Source organism: Drosophila tropicalis, unplaced genomic scaffold, assembly GCF_018151085.1.
Source record: "Drosophila tropicalis isolate 14030-0801.00 unplaced genomic scaffold, ASM1815108v1 contig_878, whole genome shotgun sequence".
NCBI classification, from domain to species: Eukaryota; Metazoa; Arthropoda; class Insecta; order Diptera; family Drosophilidae; genus Drosophila; species Drosophila tropicalis.
This window is the reverse complement of record NW_027173374.1, coordinates 9,238,307-9,262,723: the sequence shown is the minus strand read 5'-3', so window position 1 is coordinate 9,262,723 and position 24,417 is coordinate 9,238,307. Positions and strand designations below refer to the sequence as shown.

General features: G+C 39.5%; 1 protein-coding gene across 1 annotated transcript in view; it reads left to right on the top strand.

Annotated features, from left to right (window-relative positions):
- Window positions 1-23,027, top strand: part of LOC137584145 (serine/threonine-protein phosphatase 2A regulatory subunit B'' subunit gamma-like) — a 66,500-nt gene extending 43,473 nt beyond the window's left edge. Inside the window, exon 4 of the transcript XR_011033465.1 lies at window positions 22,989-23,027. The gene's annotated coding sequence lies outside the window, so the exon portion shown is untranslated. The remainder of the gene's footprint in view (window positions 1-22,988) is intronic.
- Window positions 23,028-24,417: the final 1,390 nt, after the last annotated feature.

Below are 24,417 nucleotides of genomic sequence, written 5' to 3'. Positions count from 1 at the left end.
GTATACATATATTTGACAGACAGCGGGAAATGAAAGAGCACAAATGTTTTTGGCCTCGGATTGAAAATTAAATTCGCTTAGACTCCCCTTCCCACACACTTGGGCTCAAGCTCTTGCACAATTGTATTAACTGCATGCCTCATATCTGACCTGACCCAAAAAGTGGGCGAAAAAAAACTAGCTGAACCAAAAATGAATGAAAACAGAACGAAAAGTAAATCCATGTAAATGCTGAATGTCTCATCTCACTCGTTGGCCGTTGCTATCGCAACCAGAAAGAAAGAAATGTCGCTTCAAGAAAGATGCAGGAAAGTCGACAGCCCAGAGCAGACACTAATGCTGATATGACTTCATCTTCTAAAAAGGCAAAGTGCATCAGCATCGGTAGGAGCTGAAGCAGGAGCAGGAGCAGGAGTTGCCTCCTGCGATTGTGCAATATGTGGGCGCAATATGCAATGCCACTCGCTCGCGCTCTTTTTTTTTTTTTCTTGCCATTCTTGTTGTTGTTGTTGTTGGATCCGCCTGAGCTTGTACGCTAATGATTGTACTCATTTTGTAGGTCTTAGTCAATTTGATATTCCTTGCACAACGAATGCGGCAACAGAGGTAAAAGGAACCGCGACAGCGACAGGATAAGATGCCACCAAGCCAAGTCAAGTCAACCCAGACAACCACTACCAGCCATGGGATGGGGAGACAAGCCAAGCCATGCCAAGATAGTTAGCCTAGTAGTAGGACTCGATGGTAGTGGGCAAGTTGCCTCCTGGCCTGGCCTGGCCCATCCACTGATGACAACTTAAGAATGTCATTAAATTCTCATACAGCACACAAAAGCTGCATGTGCTTCATGGCAAAAGAATTGCCACGAGGATTTTAGGGACAATTTAAGTAGCACGGATTTAGAGAACATGGCAGAGCAGTGGCACTGGAGATGGAGCTGGAAAAGCTGCCACGCTGACAACATGAAGAAACATGAAGACAGGCCCACAAAATGTCACAACAACAACAGCATGCTGCAGCAACATCTGCTGCTGCATCTGGAATAGCAAGCAGTTGTCGTGAAGCAAAACGCTTTTGGGAAAAACAGCAAGAAAAACTTACTTGCAATTGCAAAGTAAAAGAGGAGAACACAACAACAACAACACCAAAAACAAGAAACGAAAAACTTAAAAGGAAGCAAAAGAAAATAACGTATTGCTGGGGGATTTTCTTCATGCATTTTCCTTACCCTCACTCTCTTGCTTCTATTGCCATTCTGTTACTTTACTTTTGCTTCTCATTTCTTTTCTGTTATTTCTTCTCTTTCCACTTTTTTTCTTTTTTTTTTCTAAGCACATTCCATCTGACATGTGCAACGCATTCGCATTCAAAAAGTCTATTTCCCGTGCAATTGCAACAATGCTCGTATGTGGTAAGCAAGTGAGTGTATGACTGTAAGTGCGACTATGTGTGTGTGTGTGTGTGGTCTATGTAATTGCAAGTGTGTGCTTTGGGCGCAAAAGAAAACAAATGAGTAGCAACCTGACGTAGGCGAATGTAAAATGCATGAGCCACACTAAAGAGGAGATGACGGAAGAGGAGGACTAGGCAAAGATGGAGGCGTAGGTGAAGTTAAAAAAGCAAGGTAGGGACAAAATTGTGGCTTAAACTTACTGATGGGGAGTAGAGGCCAGCGGCTTATTTAGTATGCAAGTTTGTAGGCGACATCTACATATGTGCACACACACAGCCTTTAGAAGGCTTGTGCATTAGAGTGGACATTTTTGACAATTATTTATAACATTAGTTGCCGTTTTCATTATACGAAACAAAATTCAATTGACATTACGCATACGACACGTTAACCATTGAAAGCTTTTCAAAGAACACTCTAATAAAATGTATGTACATACATATATGTTAAAAAAATCATAAATATTAACAAAATTAGGAGGTTTCTTTAGTAAACTTACCATTTACTGATAAATACAATAAACATTTGATATCCTTAATACACAATCAAAAGAAAAACTGCTGTCAAAGAGTTCAATAGAAAACTGGCCAATTAAGTCTGATGCTTTTATTCCTTGTATTAAGTAGCTAGTGCCAAGGCTATTCATTTCACTTGCTCAATCAAGCCCTGAAGACATACCAGTTCTAGAGGTAAGAGTTGCATCAATAGCCAATTCCTAAAACACTTTACTGGCATATCAATGCCACCCATGCTAGGTATAGGATTAAATGCCTGATGTTTTGGGCTTCGAAATTGAAATTTGAACGTTGGCATTGGCTTAGAGAAGTAGCAATTTAAACGTCTATTGTTTTACTTTTTAGTTGTGTGTGAACAAAGCTTAAGCCACAAACTGTGATAAGCGGAATCAGCATCAGCAACGATTCTGCATTGAACATTTATTGATGAGACAACACGACAAAGTCAATGTTGGATAGATAACACAGAAATGAGAACGGGCATTTATATTAAACATTAAAAATGGGTAAGAAAGAAGCTAGCCGGACAAGGAAGGACCTGGGAATAAGAAAACATGTCAGGCATTTGGTATGCTCAATGTGTAGCCAGAAGGTTGATAGCTCGCCTGATGCTACGTTCCTGTTGTTGATTGCGTATAAAAATATTTATAAAATGCAGATTGCAAAAATACAATATGCATCATGTATCCGGCTGTGCGTTTTTGCCTTTGTATATTGCCGAGCTGTGTGCCTTGATGTGATGTTCTCTTCCGAGCTGGGCTGAGCGCCATGTGCCTTTATCTGACATGCAGGAAACTTTAGATAATGCGGTAATCTCTGGATGGCATGATGAGACAGATGACAATCTAAATGTTTGTGCATTTGTAAACGTTTATTTATTTACATTGAATCGGTTTTTTTTCCTCTCTTAGCTTCTGTTTCCCAGAGGATTGCCACTTGCCAATGGCTGTAACCACAAGAATTGCCAATGTAATTGAAAACCTACATACAAACAGACTCACGTACGATATATACTTTCTATATACACCTATATAAGAATGTTTTTAGCTCTCCAGTGTGTGTGTGTGTGTGTGTATTGCTGCTGTTGTTTCGTTTTTTTTTTTTTTCCTGTTTTTACCGCGATTTTCATTTTATTTCGTAACATTTTTTCCCATTTCACACATGATTTCTGATTGCCAAGCCTAATGCGATGCCCCAACCTCGATGAAAGCGAAACTCTTCAGATAAACGAAAGTGAAGACGGCAAAAAATTGCATGTAATGAATAAATTTCGAGTCAAGAACGAATCAGATGGTGCGGAGTGGTATGGTCTGTGGTGGAGCGGGGGAAACTCGGTGAAAATGAGCCTGGAAAACGTAATGGAATTGCTGTGGCGTTAAATTTTTCAATTTCATTCAATTTACACGAACCTCACCGCAGACACACGCAGGAAATTTTTGGAAATTCTTGTTGAGAGAGTGAGTGAGGTTGGTCTGTTGGGTGAGGGGAATGAGTGTGAGAAGTTGGATGTGGGCTAAAGGGCCGAAAGGTCTTGTAGCGCCTTGAAGTTTGGCGGAAATGTAGCAATTTGTATGCTGCGCCTAAACGAATTTTAACGATATGTGAAATGATATTCGACGCTGATCAAAAATGCCAAGCCACGCCTCCATTTCACATAGATATATATGCGTATGAGAGTGGTGTGCGTATGTGTGTGTATGTGTAAGCGTCTTTTTCACCTTTCGGCAAATTGCCATGTTCATTAAAAAGTCAACGGCAACGGTCGTAAAGTTGTGAATGTGGCAAGGACGTAACCAGAAAGGGGCGTACACAAGGACGCAGGCAACCAATATGCATACTTGAATATGAAATAAGCGTCAAGCAAATCACATCATGCCATCTGGCAACGCTGAACGAAACGATGCCACAAACAAGCTGGCAGCTTCCAACACAGCCTCCATCCACCAGCATGTTTGCCATGGCCGCAACCAACCAACTTTGCCTTTGGCTTTGAGTTGTTGCCACAAACTGTGCAAAAGTGTCAACAACTTGTAATCACCCAAAAGCGCCAGCCGAAACCCGGACAGGTGGGCTGATGGAGAGAGGCGAAGGGCTCTAGCAGCTAGGCGTCTGCCTAGCCAACACTTGGTCACATTTTAACACCTGCTCGTTATCAACTTTTTCTGGCAAAAACGAAATGCAAAAAAAAAAAAAGAGTTGCAACGACGACACCCACAAACTTTCGCAACATATTTATTTTCATTTTCCTTCATTTTTTTTTCCTTGTACTCTTCTTTGAGTTTTTTGGCCAACCTGCCCAGAATTATGTCAAAGTTGTGGGCAACTGCAATAACAAAAACAACCGTAAACTTCCCTTGCATCATGAGGACGAGGGCGTGGCGCAGACAACAACCATTGCTCGCTCATTAGTGTTGTCAGATTTTGGTGTCAGCCAGCCTGTTGTTGACACTTTAGCAGGCAAAACAAGTTGCAGCCCTCATCCCCCATCTTGCCCCCCACTCCACAACTAAAGGGCCACAATTTGAATTCTTTAATTTATGGCAAATCTAACCGAACAGCGAAAAGAGGAGGGTCGAATAAAAAAAAAACAATTGCAAAATCAAGCGTAAAATAATTGCAACTAAAGAATGCGTGACCCAGAAAAGGACATAGATAAATTTCCAAATTCACCACAAAACAAAAACAAAAAAAAATACAAAATCGAATCGAAACGAATCGCATTTTATCTGCTTAACATACGAGAGGTTCTAGCAAAGTTTTGAAAAAGGAAATTTAAACTTAATTTCCAACAGGATTGCTGTTAGAAAAGAGTTAGTCAGGTTTTATGAGTAATCTTAGGAGATGCCTTCAAGAAAACAGGTGTATTTATAGCTTAAATGTTTCGATCAAAAAAGTTTCAATTATGATTCTCTTTTCTAAAAGATTTTAAGTATCCCTCGCGTGTATTTGTCTAAGCTGCCATAACAAGAAAAGAAGAAGGAAAAAACACCAGAACAAGTCTGCCAAGGTCCGCCTCACCGAAAAACGAAAACGAATCGAAATGTAACGAAACGAGACGCATAAAACAATTTAGATCGAATGCAAAGGATATCCAAAGGCCATGGCAGCGATAAATGTGCAAATGTGTTTTCGGTCTCCACAGTTTGTGGAGCTGATTAAATGCCATTGAAGGCATAAATTTTGTGCAAGGGTGGCATAAAATGGCATACAAGCCCTAGCACACATACAACTCAGAATCCACACTCGAATCCATCCATACGAATGTGTGTGTGTGTATGGGTGTCCTTTGACCTTAATTTGACTACAAATTAAGCGGCAATTTCCCTACCAAATACTTTGCTACAGGAAACTTGTCGAAATCAAATGTTATTCCTATACTTTTAGTGTTGGAGTTGCTTGTGGATCCACTAATTACTTGCCAAACAGAATAACAAAACACAAAAAAAGTTAACTAAAACAGAAGTCAACAAACGACAGAAAAAAATATAAGGACGAGAATGAAATAATATCAAGCATACGCCATGTGTGTCAGGTTGTGTGAATGTTTGCGCTGCCATCGACACGAAATGTCTTCATAATAATAGAAAATGCAAACGTAACACGCCCATTCGGCCCACCTGCCATTTGACTTTGCCAACAACAACATCGTACATCGTCCATGAACTTCTTGTCTGATTTGATTAATGGACGCCCACTTTAGGCTTAAGAGTTAATGTTGATCCTCTTGTCGTTTCGCTTTGTTCGACTGCAGCCGCTCAAAAGTGTCGAAAAGTGAGCAATCACTGCAAATGTGACGAGTTCTGGGCGAACAAGCACGCAATTTACTTATTACCCATTAGGGTCGCCGTCACCTCAAGCTCAAACTCGCCCATTGCCCATCACCCAACAGTGTCTGGCCACAATTGCCATGGGTGACTTTTGCGGCAATGTCAGCGGACGTGTTTGGCAATCGATCAAAGCAGCAGCAGCAGCAACAACAACGAAGTGAAACCAAAAGTAAAAAACAGAAAAAAGAGAACATGTCGTGGTCTATTCATATTCATAGGTGGTTCTTGTAGAGTGACAAATCATATTGCTGACAATAGACATTAGACAACATCGAAATACATAAAAGGAACGCCCCATATACATATTGTCTCTGCTTTAAGCTAAACTGGAATGATTTCAATGGTTTTAAAGCTAGAATTCTTAGATGAATGCTTGCATGGATTGGTGGCGAGATTTGGAATGGGAGTGGGAGTGAGATTGGGTCTGGGAATTGGTCATGCACACGCAAATATAATTAAGCATTGACCACAGTCGTCTCTGAATGTCCCCGAGTGACCAAGGCACGCACGAAAAATGAAAACTCAACACGCCACAGTTTCCCCATCTCCATTTTCCGTAGGTTTCTGTATCGTTCTGGGTCTGGCTGCCAACTTCCGGCTAGCCTCTTGGTCTAGTAAACTGGGGTGATGGGGCCTGCCGACATGCATTTGTTTGGGGGGTGTTAATGTGGTTGCGTGGTCTTTGTATGTTTTTCAAGTATGGCAATCGGTATGAAAGTTAGTGTGTTGGCATTGGGTGGTCAGGTTTTACCTGCATATTCTGGAACTTAAGTGGTTTTGTCGACATATTTTTACTGCTATTGCCAATTGAGGTCTCAAAAAGCAATCAAACTAGAAAGCACAATTAAAGCGTTGCAAAATTCATAAAATGCGACATTAATTCAAGTGAATTGCAAATCAACCGCAATGCCACACAAAACCTGTTAAAAGGGGAAGTCCCCGTTCCTTAGAAGTGCATTGAACTTTATAGGGGAGAGAGAAAAAAAACTAAAAGGCTAAGAAATGTATTGTAAATGTTGCTTTTCATTATATTTTATGAACTTTGCCCGAGCGTCAAATGCGTGGCCAATGATGGCGCATCTCTCGTTGCGTAGTAGGCCTCAACTTCGCTTTAAACAACCAAGGAAAAAAAAGCGCAAAAGTTCAAGTTTCGACCCAAAAAAGGAATGAAAAAAGGAGGCATGACTGCCGAGACAGACAGAACGAGAGATAAGAAGAGGGGAATTGAGCGAGGGAGTTTAAGCAAATTGCCATAATGAACCCTTTTTTTGTTGCCTGCCTGGCTTGTTTCTTGCTAGCTGGTTTGTTTGACGCCTTGCCAATTTTATGTAGGCATGGCAGGCTTGGCAAGAGCCAGAATGAATACAAGTGGAAATGGGCGGCAAGGGGCATTGGGCGTGGTAGTGCTGGGTAACATCCATGCGTTTGCCCTTTTTCGGTGTTAAAATGAAATCTATAAAAATAAGTGTGGCATGTTCTATGCCATTCCTTGTGCCCTTCCCCCCCCCCCCACACACATTTAGCCAAACTGTACCAAGCTGTTGTCTGTGTAAGTGTCTGTGTGTATGAGGGTTTCTTTTTGCTGTTTTTTTTTTCGGGCCAACAGCCTGTCTTACTCGGCATTTAACCAGCTCACTTTTGGGTTATTAAATGATGAAGCAGTTTGCCGTTAATGACTGCCAAAATGGCGACGCTTTGCTCTGGCAACAGCAAACATAGTCGAGTTGAGAGTCAAGTAAGTTAGGTCCGTCAGCCCTTTGAGTTTATTGAGCCCTCTAAAATGTTTCCAGGACTTCCAGAATCTGCCTGCCTTTCTGCCTGCCAGCTTGCCAGCCTGCCTGTCCTGGCTGGCATGTCAGTTTGTTTAATGAGGGTAAAATTAGCGCTGTCTCAAGCTTATTAGACCCACTTGGGAGTTTGGTTAATGCCAGTCACTTTATGGCTTGGCCTCAGCTTCGACTCAGTCAATTTAAAGCGACTTAATTGTTTTGATTTATCGGCTCCATTGACTTTGCTCAACTATCGACTCGACTTGCGGGGAGGTGGCAATAGACGTAATACAAAGAAATTGATTTTGCTTGGCTTTTGATTAACATAAATGATGCGGCTCACGAAAAGGATTTGCCTAGCCTAAAGTGTTTCTCACTCTTGGCTAAAGTCAAGTAAACGAGTGGACTATGTGACTTTGCGGCAATCAAAGAACTGGCCAAGAAATCAAGGTAATGACATGCATTTCATTTTTGCGTGTGTCGCACGCCAAACATATTTACTTTGCATTGCGCATACGCCGTCTGGGCCCGCCTTCGAAAACAGCCAAGTGGCACGCAAATCAAAGAGCCAAAAACCAACTTGATTCATTTCTCAACATACTTCGAACGCTGCAGGCAACTCATAAGAAAAGAAATCAACAATGGCCACAGGACTCTTGTTGTTGTGGCCTCGCTATGGCGCATTAGAAACATGTGCCCCCTACCTCTGGCGTTTACGAGTGCTGCGTTCATCATACGTTTTATATATGCAAATAAAATTGCGGGCGAGGACGTGAACAAAGGCGCCACTTGACGATGTCCACTGCTTGGCCAGTTGCTGGTGATTTGGCAGCTCGTGCTGTGATTGCTCACGCGACGCCAGCAGTGAAGAGCCATCACCACCACCTCCCACCACCACCAACCAACAGCACCTGCAATAATAATTCCTTGAGCAAAGGGACCAGACCTCAACCCATAGTAAATTGTTGCTCCTTCTGTGCCCGACTTTGTGACTTTGTTGCTGGTTAATAAGAAACCTACGTCACGCAATATAATTAAGATAAACATAATTATAGTTTGCCGTTATGTGTTGGTTTTTTCTTTCCACTCTGGGCGGTACGAAGAAAAAGTTATGCTTGAGTGGTACAATATATTAAAGTTGCCAACTGAAAAATGCAAAGAGCACCGCCTACTTTTGTTGAACTTTTTGCTCATTTCAAATTCAGATCCAAATACAATTAATTGTTAGGTGTGACGACTTTTATCTATGCACAAATGAGGGTTTAAAAATATCACGAACTTATTGATAAATATCAAATGTTCTGAAGGACGCAAATGTAAATAGAAACTAATCGGTTTGAATATAAATATTGGGATACAAAATGTGTCCATGCCAAGGTAAAAGTGGGGGAAGGATACCTAGGAAGAGTTCCCCTCAAATGCAAAGAAATATATATCACAAATACTCTCAAAACAATGCAAAAAGTGCAAATTTGTATACTAAGTGTTTATCCTTTGCTATGAATCATGGATTCAAATTGAGTTAAATGTGTTAAAATTTATTTTTAAATAAAGCGGGCATTAAATAAAACTCTCTGGCAACGTCTATACTAAACAAAATTGACTCTGATTAAAACTGGGACTGGATCCTAGCTTTTTGCCCAGGCTTGCGAATTTTCCCATTATTGTCTTGGTGCAGTAATAGGACCAAAGCTTTAAATTTGGTATCGAGAGTTGGTCTAAAGTCACAAAAGCTGCTATAAGTTAGTTGGTAAACGTTAACTTAAGTTTCTTTATGCCATTATTATGGTTGAAGTTCAAAGCTTTCAGCAGATGGCACAAAAGTTTTCGAAAGAGTTACCGTTGAGTTAACAGAACTCGAAAAAGTTAATGTAAAGTTTACACAGTAAGCTTGAACTCGATGCTTTTAACAGGACAAATTTTGAAACTTTAATTCGCTGGGTCCTTTTTCTCCAAGCAAGTTTGGAACTTGAATTCGCCGTAGTCCTTTTTGGACATTAACATGTTTAAGTGTCTTAGGTTTATGTTAGAGGTTTATGAAATTGTTTTGCCAAATTTTAGTCGAGAGATCTTTTCATGTGCCACTTCTAAACATACTCATAGTAAATAGTTACGCATTTAAATACTTGAAAAATTCGTAGACAGAAATTCAATTTTTAATTGCAATTGAGTGTCCGTTCATAACCGAAAGACACGCAAATCACAAATTAAGTGAATTTTGTGTGCAAATACAATTTAATTGCCAACTAAATAAATAAAACAAAATTTACAAAATATCAACAATCAGTGGGCATTGCAATTTCCATATTCTTAATGGGCAAAAACTCTTTGTGCCCCAATCGTTTATCGGCCAAATGTGATTAATTCATGAACAGCTTTCGCTAGCAAGTATCATATGGAACATTTTCAATTGAGAGAGTGTGTACAGTCATTAATAAAGCATGCAACATGCAACATTTAACACACGCTGATTTCGGATCTGCGTGCTGAAACCTTACCTAAATAAAAAATCACAATAATCAGTGCCAACAGTTTTAACATGTTGTCCTTGTCGTCGTCCTCTTCGTCCTGGTAGTCGCAGAGCGCGAAAATGCAAATGCAATGGTGTCCAATAAATGAAATCCAGAAATCGCGCAATGTTTTTCCGTGTTAACTGCAAGAGAGCAGATATATTTGTTCAATTAATTATTGACATTCAAGCGGCAAAGTGTAATTGCACAAAGACCAAGGCACAAGCGGATCTCTCACTGAAATTTTTAAAGTGTACAATTTTTAATTTAAATCAATATCAATACAAGACTTTAAGAAAACCGAAAAAAGACTCAAAACTTTAAAAAATATTATAAAAATTATGCGACAAAATCAAAACATTTCAATCATGTCGAAAAGTAAGATTATGACAGTTAAGTAAAGCCTTGCCTTAATATCCTAGTCTAGCCGTTAAAGCCTAGAAATAGGTGGACAAATATCATAGCATACTTTTCAGGGCCGAATCAAATAAAAACCATTTATTTGTTTATTTATTATTTATGCTTTATATCCGAGCAATAGAAATAAACTTAATCAAAAACCCACACACACAAACACACAAAAGGACTAAAAAAAATAATGAGGATTATTAGAGCCTGTCGAGGTCAGTGGATAGAAGAAGTGTATCTAGTATCTAGGCAGAAAAATGCCAACATCTGCATCTCGACAAATGTAAATGTAAAACGGAAATTATGCGCATTTTGATTAGGCAAGCGAGCAAGCAAAGACAATTGTGCAAATCGTATTATGAATTTAACGAATTGTCTATACACTGCCTCGTTGCCCACTCCTAAGCGAGGCATACATCACATGCAAATTTTTTTGCAATTTACCTAGTGGAACTAATTTACTCAATTTAATTGCACAATTGCAATTCATGCGTTGCTCATTTTCACTGCCATTGCTGAATTATCCGATATGAATTATTCACAGATTTGTTTATGACCCGAGGGATTTATTAGTGTCGCCCGATTGGGTCTCGTTGTTATTCTTATTGTTATAATTAATGTGCTACTTTATTGATTTTACAACTTAAATTCCTATTATTTAATGAAAATGTGTGAAATCAGCGGGCAGTCGGGAGATTAAAAAATACAAATACATACAAACAAAAAAATTAACAGGGAAATCGGAAGGCGCCGACTTTAAGTTACTCTTTAAAGCATTTAAGTTATTCAATCTTTAGATTATCCTACATCAGACTAATAAGTGGATGTTTATTTCTACTCCGCTCTACTTGCACTTAAAAGGTTTAAGGAATCTCATAATATGCAAGTGCTCAATATACTCTGTTAATTCATGTAAACAGGGTGTGAAAGTGAAGGAATAAATTATCATGATGATTAATGGGTTTTTGCGCCATTTCTATGTTTTAAATAATTAATATTCATTTGCAAAAGAAACGCAATAAAAAGGTGAGTACATTTTAAACTTGTGCATCTTCAAGAGAAATCTCCACAATTTGACCCGATTAATTTACTCCCCCCAAGGCACCCGCCCCTCTCACATCTTCTGTTGGCCAAATGAAGTCAGTGTGAATGGAAAGTGGGGATTCATAATAATAATAATAACCTGCAATCTATCTTGCTTTTTGGCACATTTACAACTGGCTCAGCTTTTAACTCTTTTTTTTTGTTGTTGGGTTCTTTGATGTAACGAGCTTAAGTAGCTGATTGGTAGCGGGGCGACAGGAGCAGTGAGAGAGATAGGGAGTACTGGAATGGTAGCTTGGGTGTGACCTAAGTCAACAATCAAGCCAAGACAAAATGGCTATACAACTCCAACAGTGGCTTGGGAGCAGAAGCACCATAAATAAGTTTTGCATAAATCTGCTGCCGGGACAACAAAACGGCCACAAGTCAAGTGTCTGGAATGGAAAGACAAAAGCCAGGAAAAAGGAGCTACAGGGAGCCCCTCTTACTTGCTTCAGCTTTAGTTCCAACTCCCCCTTTGTTTGTGCGAGTTCCGCACAAGGACCACAATTGTGGCGGTCGGTGCGTGTGCAGCCAGGCGAATAAATTGAAGCTACTGCGGTTACTTGTGAGGGGGCGGTCGCGGGAACGGGACAGGTTCGGGTGCCTGGCAAGGTGAGCCACTCATGTGCATAATAAGAGAAGAAGCAGCATGGCTATCAAAAGGGACAAATTGCGACACAAAGGCAAAGGGAAACAATATCCGTCACAAATGTAGTTACAAACACGCGTGTGAACACCCACAAACTCTCTGACGCATTGGACCCCAGTGAATTATCACGCTCGGTTTGCATTTTACGCCATTTTAGTTTCATGTTGGCCAAATTCAAATGAGTGAAAATTGATTTCAAATTGTGCCAATGCGGTACACTTGTTGGCATTGATTGATTCCCATAAATCACACATGGAATGCAAAACTAATTAGTTGTAAATGCAGAAAGTGTGTTTTGTTTTCGGTATTTTGGTGGCTGGTGTTAGGCAAATATCTCACTCTATTAAGTTCCTCACGCTCTCTTGTAGAAACTTTTTTGGCTCGATTCGCCACACTTCAATTTGCGGTTCCACTACGAACAACATTGGCACACTCTCAGGCCGCCTGCTCGTCATTTAGTTAGTTGTCAATGTGTGATACACATAGGGCGCACTTTTGTGCCTGGGTTGCGGGATCCTTTTTTGGTTCGAGCTTCATCCTCACTAGCATCCTCTGCAAATTTCGTCATTTGGATTGCCATTGGCCCTGCATGGCAATTTGGAGTCCAAGCTATAAACTCGAACATGACGCATTACATCCAGGCGTACACAGACACACTGAGAGATATACTAGTAAGAGAGAGAGATAGAGAGGGAGAGCCAGAGTTGGATACGTGCAGAGTGGAAAAATGTATGCCTGCTGATGATACTACTACTGCCATGCCCTCACACATAACCGCCCACAAGAGACTGAGACAGAGACGGCTGAACGAAAACTATCTACGTCGCAGAAAAAGTTTTTTTTTTGCAGGCAACCAACCTTCCCAGGGGGTAACTTGTATCCGCTGCCTGTCCTGCGGTTCCCATTGCAACTGAGTGGAAGTGGAAATTACGAATCGTCGGCTTGTGCACATCTCAATGGCCAATGACTCGACATGTAGCCACGTATAAATGTGTAGGTGTACTTACATGAGTATGGGTGTGGGTGTATTGGGAGTAAGTATATGAGAATCGACTCGTCTGCCAAATCGTCTCGAGCATTTAAATTTCATATTAATTGGATTAAGTCTGCCAGCATATTTACTCAAGTGTTCCCACAACGACTCACAGCATATGCCAAAAATTTCCCGCATTGCTAGCAGTGACTAATTCGTAGTTTCTTTATTTAATAAAATGTTTTTTTTTTTGTGCATACTTTTATTAAATTATCAAATTGTAGCCCATAATTTATCTGGTAATTAAGGGCAGAATGAAATGGTTGAAAATGAGCCGCTGATTTACACACATATCGATGGGAAAAACGAGTGAATTTTCACAGAGAACGTCCATCAAAAATAAATATAATTACAACTGAATGAAATATCAAACATTTTAATTAAATGAGGAAATCCGCTGCACCGAATTTTCAATTGGTAAACTAAAACACATTATTACAATTTCATGAAGAAGAATTATATAGTATTTGCATGCTTCCTTACTAATTTTGGTGGAACTGATCAATCCTAATAGAAATACTATTAATTAATGTTGAAAACTAGATTTAGAATCTGGTTTTTCTTATCCTTTAGATCTTTTAGATTGATTAATCTCAAGTCCTTGCTAGAAATACGAATGGAAGCTCTTCAGTAAGTAGATTAAAATGCTCAATCGATAAAGATTAAGTGCAACAAAAAGGTTATGGAAAACTATTGTAAACCGGTGGCCAAAACTATTAACCTCATTCCCTTCGCAGATGAAAATAAAGAGATATTCAAATGGTATTCAAAATCAATCAATTCATTACGATGCAATTGAGATAAGTCCAATTGCATTCAGCAATTTACACAAAAGACCACTTCAAAACTCAATTATAGTAGGTCCTTTCGTCAGTTAGCGGGCACGTTCCTCCCCAAAAAGGGGGAGGAAAAAACAAATTAATTTCCATTCTTATTCCCTTATTCCTGCAGCTTGAACTGTAGATTAGTAAGTAGAAGATGAAAAATCAAATCAAAACTTATCTCTGTTGTCCCATTGGACGCAAAAGTGCATATGTATCGTGTTTCTTGTTGTGTGTGTGTGTGTTTGTTTGCAATTTTCATTTGCTCATTCCATAGCTGATGGAGCAGAGAAAAATCATTTTATTTTTGCAACTTAATTTCCGAAATAGATTTGAAAAGGGGTTTGCCATTGAGCGAAGGGTGTTTCTTTTTGTTTTTGTTTTTTGTTGGGTACACAATCCGAGCACATAACTTTGATATTGTTGCTTAAATTAGCTTGTTAGATTTGGCTAAAAATTGACAGGCCTGTCTGTCTGTTTGACTGTCTGACTGTCAGACCCAACATACAGGCAACCCCAGATCAAAAACCCCACCATCACCCGTCACCGCCCAACAGACAACTGGCAACAAGCTTATAACTTTTCCGTTTTTGGTGGAAATATATATTTTTTGCTGCACGCTCTTTGGCCGGATTGATTCGATTAAAACGTCAACAGTGGCAATGGCAGTGGCAGCTACCGAAAGTGGAAAGCAGCAACATCAACGCAAGGAGAAAACAATTCACCGACGCCTTTCATTTTGAGTTTATTGTAAATGTATGTGTGTGTGTGTGTGTATGTGTGTGTGCGTGTGTGTGCGAATGCGAATGGCCTTGTCATATCCATCTCGAACTCGAGGCTTTGCCAAGTTGTCACAGCAAATTTGTGTTGTTTTACTTTTATTTTGTCAACTTTGGGGTCTCTCAGCCCTTTTTGACATTTCGCCTTAGCCGCAGGGCCTGAGATGAGACGCAGAGATGCTGAAACGGTGACAAGGGTGGAGCAAGGGCCAAGTTGGGTGCTAGCCGAAGAAGGCAAAGGCCTGTCATGTCGTTTGATCTTTTATTGTGTTTGTTTTACGAGGCGCCGTAAATCCCTTTTAAATTGCAAATTCTTTATGTTCGAATTTTCGCCTCACGCATAAACACTAGGATACGCCCACGACCCACAAAAGAAGAGCACACGCACTCTCTGCAGGAGAGGACACTGAGGTGGCAGCAGGGCGGCATTTCTGTTTGCTTCATTTTTGGATTTGTATTTATTTGTGATTTTCATTCGCCTTTTTATGATTATTATTTTGTCGCTGCTCGCAAACGAAAAGTAAAAGTGTTGTCTGCCGTATTTCACACCTACCACGCCTTCCTCCGCCCATAACCCCCATTGGCACTCATGTGGTCATATGTGTGTGCGTGTATCTGTGTGTGTGCTAGTATGTCTTTGTATGTCACTTTGATGGGCGTGGCTGCACCCTGGTGTGTGATAAAAATTTATTGAATCGAAAACAATAAATATTTGATTTGATTTATTTCAGCCTTTGCGCAGTTTTCCAGCTCATCATTGAAATCAATTTCCTAACATTGAGTTAATTGAAATACAAAACAAAAAATGGAATGTTTATGGCATCTCCTCCTACATCCTTTTCTTTTTTATTTCTTTGTTCTTCGCGTCCAACTCAGTTCATAATTTATAGGATGAAAACCTAAAGAAAACAAAAAAATCGTTGCCTACTTTTTCGGGTCAAAGCGTAATTAATGAAGAGCGAGAAATACTTAAAATGTTTACAAGAGAAATTGGCCAAAGAGAACACGAAATATAAATGCCTGAAAATCCCAGGCATTTCAACGCCTATTACAACTGAAGATTAAGCCATAAACCCATTTAAGCAATGACCCTGCAACAAGAAAAACTTTACCCAAACGTCGAGGACGACAGACTATGCCCAAAAAGGAAATGCTGGTGAGTCCCGTCCAAGTTCAGGTCCAGCCTTTTTGATTATTGCTCAACACTTGAAAAGTTTTTCTTTTACTTTTTATTTTCGGGGTGTGGTGTCTTGTGGGGGGTGAGGGTGGGGCTGGAGATACCAGCACCACCTACATGAACTTTGAATAAGAGATAAAAATGTTACGTGCCTCATGGCATGTTGAATAAAGAAATATATTTCTTTGTTATCACTGTGAAAAGATGTTTCGTGTGCTTCGTGTTTACCTTGCCATTGTTGTTTTTACTGTAGTTGTTGTTGTTGTTGTCGTTTTGGTTGTCTGGACCAAAGCCACAGCCTTGGCAATTTCTTAAACATTCATACACATGAAGTGCTCAGAGACAAACGCAAGTCCTTTGTGTTGTCTATGAGAAGAATCGAATGGCGCTAAACATATGTAGGCAGGCAGGCAGCTTTACCGGCCATTGACCACCTGGCCACTCGAGTGACAGCAGTAGAATAGACGCGTGCCCTTTGCCTGATTTCTTATGCACATACCATTGGGTGCCTCCCCCATCGAACCCAAGTCTTTGTCCTTGTTCTACTTTGTGGCACATCATCAACAAATCGTCAATAACACTTGACACTCGTTTTCGGTTGCTCGACCCTTGCTTTGCGACCATTGTAAGTTTTTTAAGAAATTACTTTTTCGGTCTGGAGATAAACGTATCCCATTCACAGCTGTCTGCCGCTTGTCACTTGCCGCTCCCTGTCGGTTATCGAGCCATTGGAGCCGTTGTTAAAGACAGTTCAGATTGGGTGAGCAACCTGACCCAGCCACCAAAATTGGCATCAACTTTCTGACCTTGATGAAATTTTCTGGCCCCGGATGGTTATGGTTTTCTTTCCTTTTTTTTTTCTTCGTTTTTCGTTCTGCTTTTTTGCCCAGCAACCGCCAAATCAAGGAAGAAAAGATACAACGAATGAACGGACGCAATGAAAGAAGGCATGAAACGAGAAATGAAAGAAGCAAGAAATGGCAAAGGCAACTTTTTACTTTAATTATTTGTCTCCATTTTGTCTTTTCCGAATTTTGTGTGAGTATCTGTGTGTGTGTATAGTATGTGGGTTTATTTATTTTTTCTCTCTCTCTTCATTGTTTGCCTTTGGTGATTTCGTTGAATGTTTCTTTGGCTGTCGCTGGCAGCATTTCCATTTTACACTCCTTCGTTTAGTTCATCTGATTGTTAGAAGAGAGAAAGCAACATGTTTGAAATTCCACGAACGTTCCTCACGTCCTTTTTCACTTTTATTAGTGGCTGTGGCTGTCTCTGTGTCTGTATATGTGCGTGTATGTGTGTGTGTATGTGTGTGTGTGTCTGGCAGCTAAATTGAATGACTTGCTTGATGTTGGATTGTATCGAGAAGCCCACGTCCACAAATGTCTCAACAGCACCTCTTTTGTTCTAGTTCAGACAGGAAATCTTGGCCCCTCAGTTCCCCCGCGTCTTGATAGTGACACTCATATCCGTGAAAGTGAAATGCAAATGTATGCGTGCCTCTTGAACATTATGAATAATTCTAGTTAAGATTCCTTTTCTGTCATTTGCCTTTCGCCATTTGCCATTGCCGCCGCTATCGTTGTTCTCGGCTTTGACGTTGTCGTTTCGTTTAGACTTTCTTCCTTCTTCCTTTTTTCCTGTTCGTTTCACATTCGCATTGTCTGGTCTGTGCTCTTTGCTGTTTTACCTGAGCATAAGTAGTTGTTACCTGTTATGCGACTTCTTGTTGTTGTTGATGTTTTGTCTTCTTTTGCTCATTCTTTTGCCATTGTAGTTCATTTTCATTCTAGTAGTTCTTGTTGCTTGTCGTGAGCTGTGACATTTATTATGCAAAAGCGGAAAGCAAAGTAGCAGACAAGCAAACTCGGAATTCTGGTAAAACGTTGCGGTTTGCCAACGCCTGAACCTGAGGCGGATGATGAAGAAAATGGGTATCATGATGATTAAACCAACTACCCAAGCCTGATAAACAAAACAGAGCCGGATCCCCATACATTTCTCATTATTTCCGCACCATTTACTCACTTTTGAATTTTGATTAACGAAAGGTGATAAAAAGGCAAGCAAAAAAGAGTGTGGGGGAAAGATCGTTGCCAAGCAGCAAATTTCATTTGGGTAAAATGCCTTTGCCGTTGACACGTTTTCAATTCGAATCAAGGATACACAGTTTGTCCTTACTTCTCCCTCCCAAAAACTGTCTCTCGTTCTTTCTCACACTGGCTAATTCGAATGCTTTAAATTGATGATATGCCATTAAGACATACAGCCACAGACAAACCATATAAAGACACACACACACACACCATCAAAGGCCCAATACAAAAGACAGAAATGAAATCCAATGGCGTGACTGATGCTTTGTCACCTTTTCTTTATAGAATGAAGACCAGGTTCAAGGGTCCATTATGTCAGCGAATGGAAAAACTATGACAACATTTGAATGGATTTGTATTTGTGATTAATTTACCAACATCATTACTAACAACAAAAACACTTCAAGAGAATCAAGAATTGTGAATTATTTCCCATCAAATGTCGCTCAATTATACTAAGTGACACCACCGGGGAGGCATCCACCAAACAGGGCCACGATTAATAGTAATGGAATACGCCCCAGCTGGCTAGTTCTACCCAATTAAGCTTGAATAGGTGTACGAGTTTGTATATGTAAATATGTAAGTTTGTGTGCTTGTATGTATGTATAATTGAAAATTAATTATGTTGACATATTTGGAAAATGATTGTCGAGATAAAAGCCAGCGCTGATGATGGCATTCAACGAGTCAGACAAGCCGTCAGACAGACAGCCACTGTCAAATTAGCCAACTAACTATTTGTAAGGGAAAAGAAATGCCTTAATGCCTGGTTAGTCATGGGCTAAAGGCGAATTAGTTCGAGGCTAACCCTTAAAGGTTTAGCTTATTGTGACTTAAAGCCATTCAAGATAAAAGGATGTAATGTGGTATATAAAATGCCAAATGGCAAACCACAAGGCGGAAGGAAACCAGCCAAATGCTCATTATGCGTCTGGGCATGTATGTATGTATGTATTCATTTTGTTTGTCTACCAGTGAGCAAGCATAAAGAAGGAAACGTAAAACGCACAAGTCCTGGCCAACTGGCAACAGCAAGAGAAACAACACACTGTACATCCAACTGCAGGCAGAAGGAAAAATAAAAACAAAAACATTAAAAACACACACACGAATAATAATTTCTAAAGAGCACAAGTTAGTTTTGCATAAATAATAACGACAGTTTTGTTCCCATTTTTTCTGCTGCACTTTCTGTTGGGCTTAAAGAGCGCTTGAAGTATTGCCTACTTTTTAGCGTAGAGGAAATTACAGATTTGACCAATTCAATGGCCCGTTTACCCATTTTTCAATTGCTGTTGCTGTTGCTGCCGACAGTGATCATTAAATGAAAATTACACGAAATTATTTAATTTGTACAAATTACTACGATGGAAAAAAGGTTTATTCGCAAACAGACTGGCAAAGTATAAAATTGGCGTGTAGTTGTGTTTTTCTTCTCTTTTAGCAGAAGCAACATACAATGAAAACAGACAAACAACTAATAAACCATCGCAATGTTACATTTCCTCTGTCCCCAGTCATCGTCGTCGTCGTCCAAAACAAACGCATTTCGCGACTAACGTGCAAATGTCACGCAATCTTTGGGCTTTGGTATGCCAGGGTATGCCATGGATACCCTCTCGATATGGATATGAAACCGGCAGCATGACGCTATCAAGCGGAAGTGGCACATGCAGCCGACTGCGCATTGCTTACTTACCCATTCGCTCAATCGTAGCAAACCCAAAAAAAATACAAAATACAAAAATAAACTGCAGCTCTGCAACTGTAAAAACTGAGGAAAAACTGAATTCAAGTCCACTGAACCATATCTCGGCAATTATGGCTGAATAGTTTCCACTGTCTGTTTGTATATGTATTTGTTTTCGCTCTCGTGTGTTTGTGTGTGCCAGCAATTAACATTCACAATTACAACAGACACAGAACAAGGCAAGGGAGGAACTGGGAAGTCAGCCAGGTAGGCTTGGAGGCAGGTAGGACCAAGCCCATTCTTGGTTCTGGTAGGCCGTTGTATAAATATTTAACAATAATTTACATCGCCCTCAAGCAGGCGTTGCAATTATCGGCGCCCAACTTTACGCATTATTTTCATTCAACCATTGACCGTGTTAACCTTTCAGTGCTGTAATAATTATGTGGGTTAAACGTTTCCAAAGCCAAAGACATCATGGAAACAACGACTGCTGTGGCTGTAGCTGTGTGTGCTTGTATGCTCTTCAAGGGTCTTTTATCACCCTTTCCTCTTGCCCTTACCCTTATCCTTATCCCTTATATGTCAGTGGTTTTTGGTTTTTAAAGTGTAATTTTGTTTCAAGCATCGACGCCTCTCACATACGTATAGGCTTTCATTCAAACCGTAGCCATTGACTGACTATCTGACGTCATCATCTACAGATTGCGTGGCCGATTCAATAAAAAAAAGGGTTAAGTGTCTTTCTGTTTTTATGTTCACTTTTCATTAGTAAATAAAAATCAATATGTGAACGACAAGTAGGGGCCCAAGAGTGAAGTAAACAAGGAAATGAACTAAAACCACACAAGGAGGCACATCATTCTATACATGGTACACATTCTTATACTTGGGCAAGATGTACTTCAATGAACGTCCTTTAATTCCTGTGCTATGACAACCATAAGTCGAAGAAGCGCATGTTAATGTTTACTTTGACTTTGACTTATTAAGAGGCTTTTTAAAGGTCTGAATTGTCAAAGTAATTAAAACAGCCTATGGCTAAGTGCAACTTATTGTTTACCCGAGATTTCCTTTATCGAATTTAAATAGTTTGAATATTACATTGAAAGATAGTTAAACCCAACAGTTGTAATCTTCTCTTATCTTCATATTTTGCTGTAGTTTTAATTAGTTTTAGATATCTTATTTTAATAACTTGGTAGTCCTTGAAAAAGTTATAAGCAAAAACACCTACTACTTAACTTCACTTGCCACAATACATGACCTAGAACCTGCATTTGTAAATTTTTGAAAGGTCATCATAATAGCCAGGAGCATCAACATAAACAGGCCACAACAGCTCAATGACAACCTTGAGATGAAAACGACGTTCTTAGCCAAAGGACGAACAACAACTTGTTTAACAAAAACTTAACGCAATCTATGAAACTATTTTTTTAATGAAGAAGAAATGAAACTTGGCCTTAAGTTCGTATGCTTTAAAGTTGCCCATGAAATAATCCTTCTTTTAAGTTTGTCCTCGAATCGACTTAAGCTCAAGATTTGATACATTTCAAAGTTGTCGAAAGAAAGTAGATGCCATTTAATTTGGCTAAAATAGAAATTTTATTTGTTTACCAAAATTTGAATGATTTTTCCCAGTCGAAACTTAATATAAGACATTAATTGAGTTTGTATTAACTTTTTGTTAACTGATTTTCGAATTCATTTTATATGGCCTAAAGCATGTGACATAACAAGCAGATAAATTACAAGTGGGAAAACAAATTTAAAGTCCATGTCAATGTCAAAGAAACAAGAGAAAATATGATTTAATTTATGGCAAAAGCTGAAACCAGCTTCTGCTTACATTACCTGTAAAAGCAGAAGCACCAGTTGCCATATATTAAAATGTTTTCACGCATATTAAAACACTAATTAATTACTTTGCCTTCTATGGTTTTTGTTTGGTTATTCTGTTCTACTTTTTAGGGCAATGCAAACACTTGGTGTTTCAGGTTTATAAACTGCATAAAAGTGAAACGAACGAAAAGGTACACAAATAGCCCATGTCCAGTCATGGACACACCCCCTCACGAGCAGCGGGAACTGAACCATCTCACCACCTCGACCACAGTAGGGCAAACATTTGCGCATTTCTTTCATGGCTGCGTTTTCCCTTTCGCCAAGTCGCCAAAGTGGCCAAGTCAGGAATCGGGAATGGAGTAAATTTCTTCTTCTGTATTTTTTTTTAGCGCGCGCATAATGTGCCGCATTGCGGTTTTCCCGAACGCTGCCAAGAGGAGCCTTTGCTGTTGCTACACTTGGCTCTCTGCGCCGCAGGACATAGACATGCAGGACTCAAGTGAAATTCCTTTCTTTGGCTGTAAGAGCAAAGCACCGCGCATATTGAGTTGAATTTTGAGCATAAACGGCATAAAATATGTGAGCAATAAAACACACGATTGAAATGCTAAAGCTAAAAACTTTTCGCAAGAATGTCTTTAAGCGCCATCGGCTGTGGTTTTGTGCTTGTGTGTGTGTGTGTGTGTGTGTGTGTGTGTGTATGGGGCTTGGGTGAATATGTATGGGCTTGATTTATGCCACACATATACTAGTGAGTATATGTATGCATACGCAGCCTTATTTTTGTATGTGTATTTAAGCCGGTGAATGGGCGCCATTGACTCCAAGCTGCCAGCTTGCCTGTGAATTGCCTGTTTTAGGCTGAGCTCTTGGATCTCCGCACACGTCACTCGGCTTGCTTTCGCATTCATTCAATCGACTTTTCAAAGGCCGCCTGCAAAACAAGTTTGTATTTGTCTCTACGTTGTGTGTGTGTGTGTAGATTTCTATATATCAGCATATTGTGGGCTTAGGGCCAAGTGTTTGAATTGAGAGAATTAGATGACTTTCGAAAAGCTGTCTTGCAAAAAGATTTTCTCTTTCAACCTATGCATTTGTTTGGCAGTCCAATTTTTTGTTAAACAAAATATTATAACGTGCCTCTTACACACACACACACACTTACACACACAAGCATACATAATTCCAACAGAATTCTATTTTCTATTTCTATAAGTATTCTATAAAAAGCCAAGACCTTGAGGCTTCTTTTCATTCTCTCTTTGTTGATTTCCTTTATTTCCATGCTTACATTGAAAATCATTTTTGGATGTTATATTTTTAGTACAAGTAAAAAACCACCGACAACCATCAACATGAACATCAACAACAACAACAACAGCACCAGCAAAGAAAATAACAATTGCGGTTTTGCTTTTCCATTCTGGCACGTAGCTAAGTAAGTATATCTCTTTCCATAAATTTGTGCGCATTTTTGATGCGCTCAGAAAAGTATGCTACATTTTCTCTATCTAACTCACAGGCAAAATGCTTGTAATCTAATTTTTTTTTTTTTTTTAATGAAATTACATAAATAAAACGTGGAAAATTTTCTAGAAAATTCTTTGGACTACCGAAACAGTAAATTGACAATCAGTATACAAAAGGGCTCTCCATTCGAGTTGGAACACGGAAAAGGAATAAATGGAAATGCGATTGAGTTATAGACATTTCATATTACACCAACAAGATCTAAGTATGAAAATTCTTGAGACTGAAACAGACTTGAGGTAATAAAGTTTATAGAACATATTTCAAATCTGAGGCGAAATAGAGTGAAACGCGTTCGTTAATGGGCTATGAACTTTGCTTTAACTTTATTAGCATTCGTTGGTATATGAATTTCTGAGTGTAGTGTATAAATTAACCATTGGCCTTTTTGTTTGTTTTCGCCCGAACGCAAAACAAACTCGTTAAGCCAGCAAGTAGAAGCATTAAATAAAATCATAAAACGTCAAAGTCTCGTCTTACTTACTTGGAATTAATCAGCGCATGCATTTTTCATAGATATCCTCTTTATGCGCGCTCTCCGTTTCGTATTCGTATCTGTCTCTGCTCGAAGGGACTTTTAAGTGCGCGTACATCGTTAACAGCTTAATTGCTTGGCCATTTCCGCACAGTTGACGGCAGATGACAGACGTCAGGCGAGAGGGGGGGGATCTTATGCACAGCTTCCTGCTGGGCTTTTGTTTTTTGTTTTTCTACTTTTTTTTTTTTTTTGTTTGCTATATTCCTTTATGCCTTTTCGTATTTATGTGTGTGTTTGTGTTTTTTATGTTATGTTGCAGCTAATCCGTTTGCGTATGTATTTTTTCCCTGTCTTAAACCTCACTTCAGCTTGCGGCAAAGACATGCGTGTTTTCATTTATGCATATAAATCCACAGCAGCTGCTTTTTTGCTTATCGCTTAAGCACTTGATCCGTTGAGAGGCATAAAGACATTACATGACAAAGCGATTTGACGCGACTCGCACAATAAGAGCAAAGAAAACAACAAGAAAAAAACTACACACACACACACAATGCCAACACACTTCACACGAAAAACACTTGCAAACTTATATCCTCACTCACAATTTTACACACAAACACGTATACGCACTGTTGTGTGTGCGTGGAAAAAAGATTCGTTATTCCTTGGGCTGCTTTTGTCAACAAATGTAATTATATATAAATCTAGCTTTAGATAGACGCACTTTTAATTTGTATTTTAC